The following is a 5928-nucleotide window of genomic DNA, read 5'->3' on the forward strand; positions in this document are numbered from 1 at the left end:
TGGAAAAGGGTCAGAGTATATGATTTCCAGATTGCCTTTAGCGGGAGGGCACAGCTATCCATTAACTGATAAGCAGAATGTACTGTAAGGCTTACCAGGACTGTCTGCTAGACGGATTCAGCTGTCTCTCCCCACTTGTCCGCTCTCCTGTGCAATGCCGCAGCCAATGAGAGCGTATTCCGAAATCTCGAACTTGTCCCGAGATCTCGTGAGACTTGTTGCCCTGTATGGTCTTGTTCAGAGAAACTGACTAGACTGTGTTCACTGTTCGCAAACATGTATCTGTTCAAGGAAATCAGTTACTTTTCCCATCACACAGCTTCGGCTCTTTCCCAGACTGCCCCGGCATCCCCCTCGCAGAGGCTGGCGCAGATTAGGCGGCGAAAGAAAAAGACTAGGGACGAGATGTTCGCGGAACTGATGGCTTCCTCCAGAGCCGAGGCGGCAGAGCAGACACAGTGGAGGGAGACCCTATGTCAACAGCATCGCACACACATCGAACGGGAGGATAGGTGGCGGCAGGAAGACCAGCAGGCGACTCAAACGCTGCTTGGGCTAATGAGGGATCAAACGGACACGCTCCGGCGCCTTGTTGATGTTCTGCAGGACCGCAGGCAGGAGGACAGAGCCCCCCTGCAGTGTATCTGCAACCGCCCTCCCCCGCCAAGAAGTCCTGCCCCCCCTCACCCAAAAGTACAAGACGGGGGGGCGGTAGGGGCCGTGAGAACTGTCACTGCACCACTGCATAGCACTAATGTACCACACACCTCTCACGCTATACATTTGTAGAAGTGCTTCCCTTACAGGCTCACCCAGTCCCAAATCCAAGTTTCATCCCCCCACTGTGTATTAGATTATTAAAAGATGTTTGTTGTTATTCACTGTTTTGGTCACGTCTTTCGTGTCAGAGGATTTTTTTGTGTATGGGGGGGCGGATTTATAATTGCACGATATAGCCTACATTACCAGGGTACAGACTTGGGGGCATGATCAACTGCAGGGCACACACACACTGCAGTCAGTAGGCACCAGGGTCACTCTGTGTGGTGTATGCTGCCCCGGGTCATTCTGTGATGTATATGCTTGTCCAGGGTCCTAGCACCTGCCACCCCCTTAATGTTAAGGCACGCTGCCCTTACCATGCACTTCCACCGTAGCAACGAGCCTCTCCGCTGCCCTGAGCCCCAGCAAGAGCCCTCATCCACGGACAGATACTCACCCTTCCCCCACACCCCTCACCCCTTCCTACGCCCAAACCCGCAGCCCACTGCCGTCATCCAAACCCCTATCCAAAGAAGGCACCACTCGCCCCTTCCTGCAAACCCACCCCTTCCTGCAATCCCTACCCTTGATGCACAACCACTTGCAACCGTCCCCCACCCCAGAGACCTATGTAGGAGCAGGAGGATGTCATTCCTCTATGGAACAAGCGGTCTGTACATCAGTGCACACCGTGCCCAGCACAGTATGCGTCCATGTTTCAACAACTGAACAGAAATGCAAAGTAAAACAAAGATTTATTAATAATGAGTGTAACAATTAATTTTATTTAAAACGTGCTTTGGAAGTGGGGGAAACTTGGAGAACAGGGTATGTAACCGCAGATCGAAATCGACACATACAGACACAGGCCCAGGGTCAGTTTCTATTGAAAGCAAGTGGAGAGTCAAAGGTTACCTTGCTCTCCGAGGAAACTAGCTTTCAAAGCCTCCCAGATACACAGCGCTTCCTGCTGGGATATTCTCTCGGCACGGGTGTCTGGCTGAGCGTAAACTGCAGCCAGGCGATTTGCCTCAACCTCCCATCCGGACAAAAAGGTCTCGCCCTTGCTCTCACAGAGATTGTGGAGCACACAGCAAGCAGCAATAACTACGGGGATATTCTTTTTGCTGATGTCCGAGCGAGTCAGTAAGCTCCGCCATCTCCCCTTGAGACGTCTGAAAGCACACTCCACCACCATTCTGCACTTGCTCAGCCGGTAGTTGAAGAGTTCCTTCTCTCTGTCCAAGGCGCCTGTATAGGGCTTCATGAGCCAGGGCATTAGCGGGTAGGCTGGGTCCCCGAGGATCACTGTAGGCATCTGCACATCCCCAACCGTTACTTTGTGGTCCGGGAAGAAAGTTCCTGCCTGGAGGCGTCTAAACAGACCAGAGTTCCTGAACACACGCGCGTCATGAACCTTGCCCGCCCACCCAACGAAGATGTTGGTAAAACGTCCCCTATGGTCCACCAGTGCTTGCAGCACCATAGAAAAGTAGCCCTTTCGGTTAATGTACTCGCTGGCCTGGTGGGCCGGTGCCAGGATAGGGATGTGAGTCCCATCTATAGCCCCACCGCAGTTTGGGAATCCCAACGCGGCGAAGCCATCTGTGATGTCCTGGACGTTTCCGAGAGTCACTACCTTTGAGAGCAGTTGCTCAACGATTGCGTGGGCTACTTCAATCACAGCAACCCCCACGGTAGATTTGCCCACGCCAAAGTGGTTCGCTACTGACCGGTAGCTGTCTGGCATTGCAAGTTTTCAGAGGGCTATGGCCACTCGCTTCTGCACACTCAGGGCTGCTCGCATCCGGGTGTCCTGGCGCTTCAGGGCAGGGGACAGCAAGTCACAGAGTTCAAGGAAAGTGCCCTTACGCATCCTGAAGTTTCGCAGCCACTGTGATTCATCCCAGACCTGCAGCACTATGCGGTCCCACCAGTCCGTGCTTGTTTCCCGGGCCCAGAATCGCAGTTCCACAGCATGAACTTGACCCATTGCCACCATGATCTCCACGGCGCGGCGTACCCTGCTTTGTGAGAGGTCTGCGCCACTCTGTGAATTCCTGTCCTCACCGCGCTGCCGGAGCCTCCTCGCCCGATTTCTCAGCAGCTGACTGTGGAAGAGGTGGACGATAAGGTGCGAGGAGTTGACAATGGCCATAAGTGCAGCGATGATCGCAGCGGGCTCCATGCTCGCAGTGCTGTGGCGTCCGAGCTGTAACCGACCAGAGAAGGGCGCGAACAGATTTCCCGCCGGAGCTTTCAGGGAGGGAGGGCGTGATTGACTGTTCTATGATGACAGTTACCCAAAACCACCCTCGACACATTTTCCCCCCCAGCAGGCATTGGGGGCTCTACCCAGCATTCCAATGGGCAGTGGGGACTGCGGGAACTGTGGGATAGCTTCCCACGGTGCACCGCTTCCAAAGTCGATGCCAGCCCCGTTACTGTGGACTCAGAAATTCGAATTAGTGTATTTACTGTGGATCCACAAATTCGACTTCATAAGGTCGAATCCACAAATTCGACTTAAGTAGATTCAAAATAGTCTTGTAGTGTAGACAAGGCCTTAAATCACCAGTTTTAATTATGATTTAAATCAGCATGCAGGAAATCTTAATTTAATTAATCCATTTTAATCATGTTTTACATTTGTACTTTTTAGTTATTTTCCTACAGAAATGTTGATTCTTATTGGTAACCATTAAAATGTTTATTTGTCACAATTACATAATTATATAATGTGGTGCTTCTTTTTGCTAAGCAAAAGGATAAAGTATATTTAACTATAGCTATACACATTCATTTAAGCAATTAGAAAGCTCAACTTACATTTATTCAGATTCTTCATTTTTACATTTTTTATTTTAGAAAATGGCAGATGATGCATTTCTTATTTACTAGATAATGATTCATTTTTATACCATTTCTGTCAAGCTCTGTTTGGCTGGAAATTCAAATTCAATTAAATACACAAACCAGCATTTAAAAAAAATAACATAAAACTACCTTAAATGAATTGGCAACATAAAAAAAAAGTTTATCAAAAAATGCTGTGCATTTAAAACTAACTGATTAGTAGGGCTGTCAATTAAATGCAGTTAACTCAAGTGATTAACTCAAAAATTAATTGTGATTAAAAAAAGAATTGTGATTAATCACACTGTTAAACAACAGAATACCTATTTAAATTAATTAAATATTGTTGGATTTTTTTTTTACATTTTTCAAATATATCTATTTCAATTACAACACAGAATACAAAGTGTACACTGCTCACTTTATATTATTTTTATTACAAATATTTGCACTGTAAAAATGATAAACAAAAGAAACAGTATTTTTCAGGTCACATCAAACAAGTACTGTAGTGCAATTTCTTTATCATGAAAGTGCAACTTACAAATATAGGGTTTTTTTGTTACATAACTGCACTCAAAAACAAAACAGTGTAAAACATTAGAGCCTACAAGTCCACTCAGTCCTACTTCTTGTTCAGCCAATCGCTAAGAGAAACAAGTTTGTTCACATTTACGGGAGATAATGCTGCCCACTTCTTAATTACAATGTCACCTGAAAGTGAGAACAGGCGTTCGGATGGCACTGTGGTAGCTGGCATTGCAAGATATTTACATGCCAGATGAGCTAAAGATTCATATGCCTCTTCATGCTTTGGCCAGGGGATATTAGATGGAGTGGGATCTGAGTCTCTACAGAGAATTCTCTCCTGGGTGCTGGCTGGTGAGTCTTGCCCACATGCTCAGGGTTTAACTGATCACCATACTTGGGGTCGGGAAGGAATTTTCCTCCAGGGAAGATTGGCAGAGGCCCTGGAGGTTTTTTGACTTCCTTTGCAGCATGGGGCACGGGTCACTTGCTGGAGGATTCTCTGCACCTTGAGGTCTTTAAACCATGATTTGAGGACTTCAATAACTCAGATATAGGTTAGAGGTTTGTTACAGTAGTGGGTGGGTGAGATTCTATGGCCTGCGTTGTGCAGGAGGTCAGACTAGATGACCATAATGGCCCCTTCTGACCTTAAGTCTATGAATCTATAAATGTTAACAAACTTGTTTGTCTGAGTGATTGGCTGAACAAGAAGTAGGACTGATTGGCATTGTTCTATTTTTGAATCCAGAGGTTTTTTGTACATTATTCTACGTCTGTAAGTTCGACTTTCATGATAAAGAGATTGCACTACAGTACTTGAATTAGGTGAATTGAAAAATACTATTTATTTTGGTTTTTACAGTGCAAATCTAAAGTAAGCACTGTACACTTTGTATTCTGTGTTGTAATTGAAATCAATATATTTGAAAATGTAGAAAACATCCAGATATTTAAATAAATGGTATTCTATTATTGTTTAACAGCGCAAATAATTGTGTGATTAATTGTGATTAATTTTTTTAATCTCAAGATTAATTTAATTATGCAATTAATCACAATTTTTTAAATCGTTGACAGCCCTACTGATTAGTGAATTGAACTGATTATTTCTGGTGTTTATATTCTTTGAGATTTTAAGACTAGTAGATTGTTGTTGTTGTCTTGTCCCACTTCATAGATTGAAAGAAGAGAATAAGCATTCCTTCCTTTTTAGCTCCCAATTAATTTCTTAACTTTGAATGAACTAATCATTGAACTGGACTAGCTGAATAAACTGAAATGAACTAGTCTCTACACATGCAGACTAGTTACCGCTCCAGGTGCTTAGCCAGTGATTTTATCAGTTTTGTGGCTTGACTTTCTTTAAATCTTAGCAACGAATAAATACTGCCAACCATTATTTTTTGCATTTAATTGAAATGATTTTAATAGATTAAAAATTTAGGCCTTAACCTAGATTGTCAAATTCTAATTTTAGTTAGGTTTATTTTTAAAAATAAACCAGTACTTAATTTAAATCAAAGCCATCTGATTTAAATAAAAACTATCCATTAAAAAACCCAAACCATCCATTTTAATCAACCCTCACCCCAGCTCCTCATTCAATCTGTACCACACCCCCACTGACTGTAAGTCCCCGCAACATACTTGCCCAGCCAGTACTGTCTCCATCTCTCCACACCAGGCTCTTTGTCTCTATCTATCTCCTCTGCTGCCATCTGCCTCGCCCCCAGTCTTGGGCTTATCCCTCTGTATTTGAATCAGGTGCCTTCCTCCTCC

Source organism: Mauremys mutica, chromosome 1, assembly GCF_020497125.1.
Source record: "Mauremys mutica isolate MM-2020 ecotype Southern chromosome 1, ASM2049712v1, whole genome shotgun sequence".
Classification (NCBI taxonomy): domain Eukaryota; kingdom Metazoa; phylum Chordata; order Testudines; family Geoemydidae; genus Mauremys; species Mauremys mutica.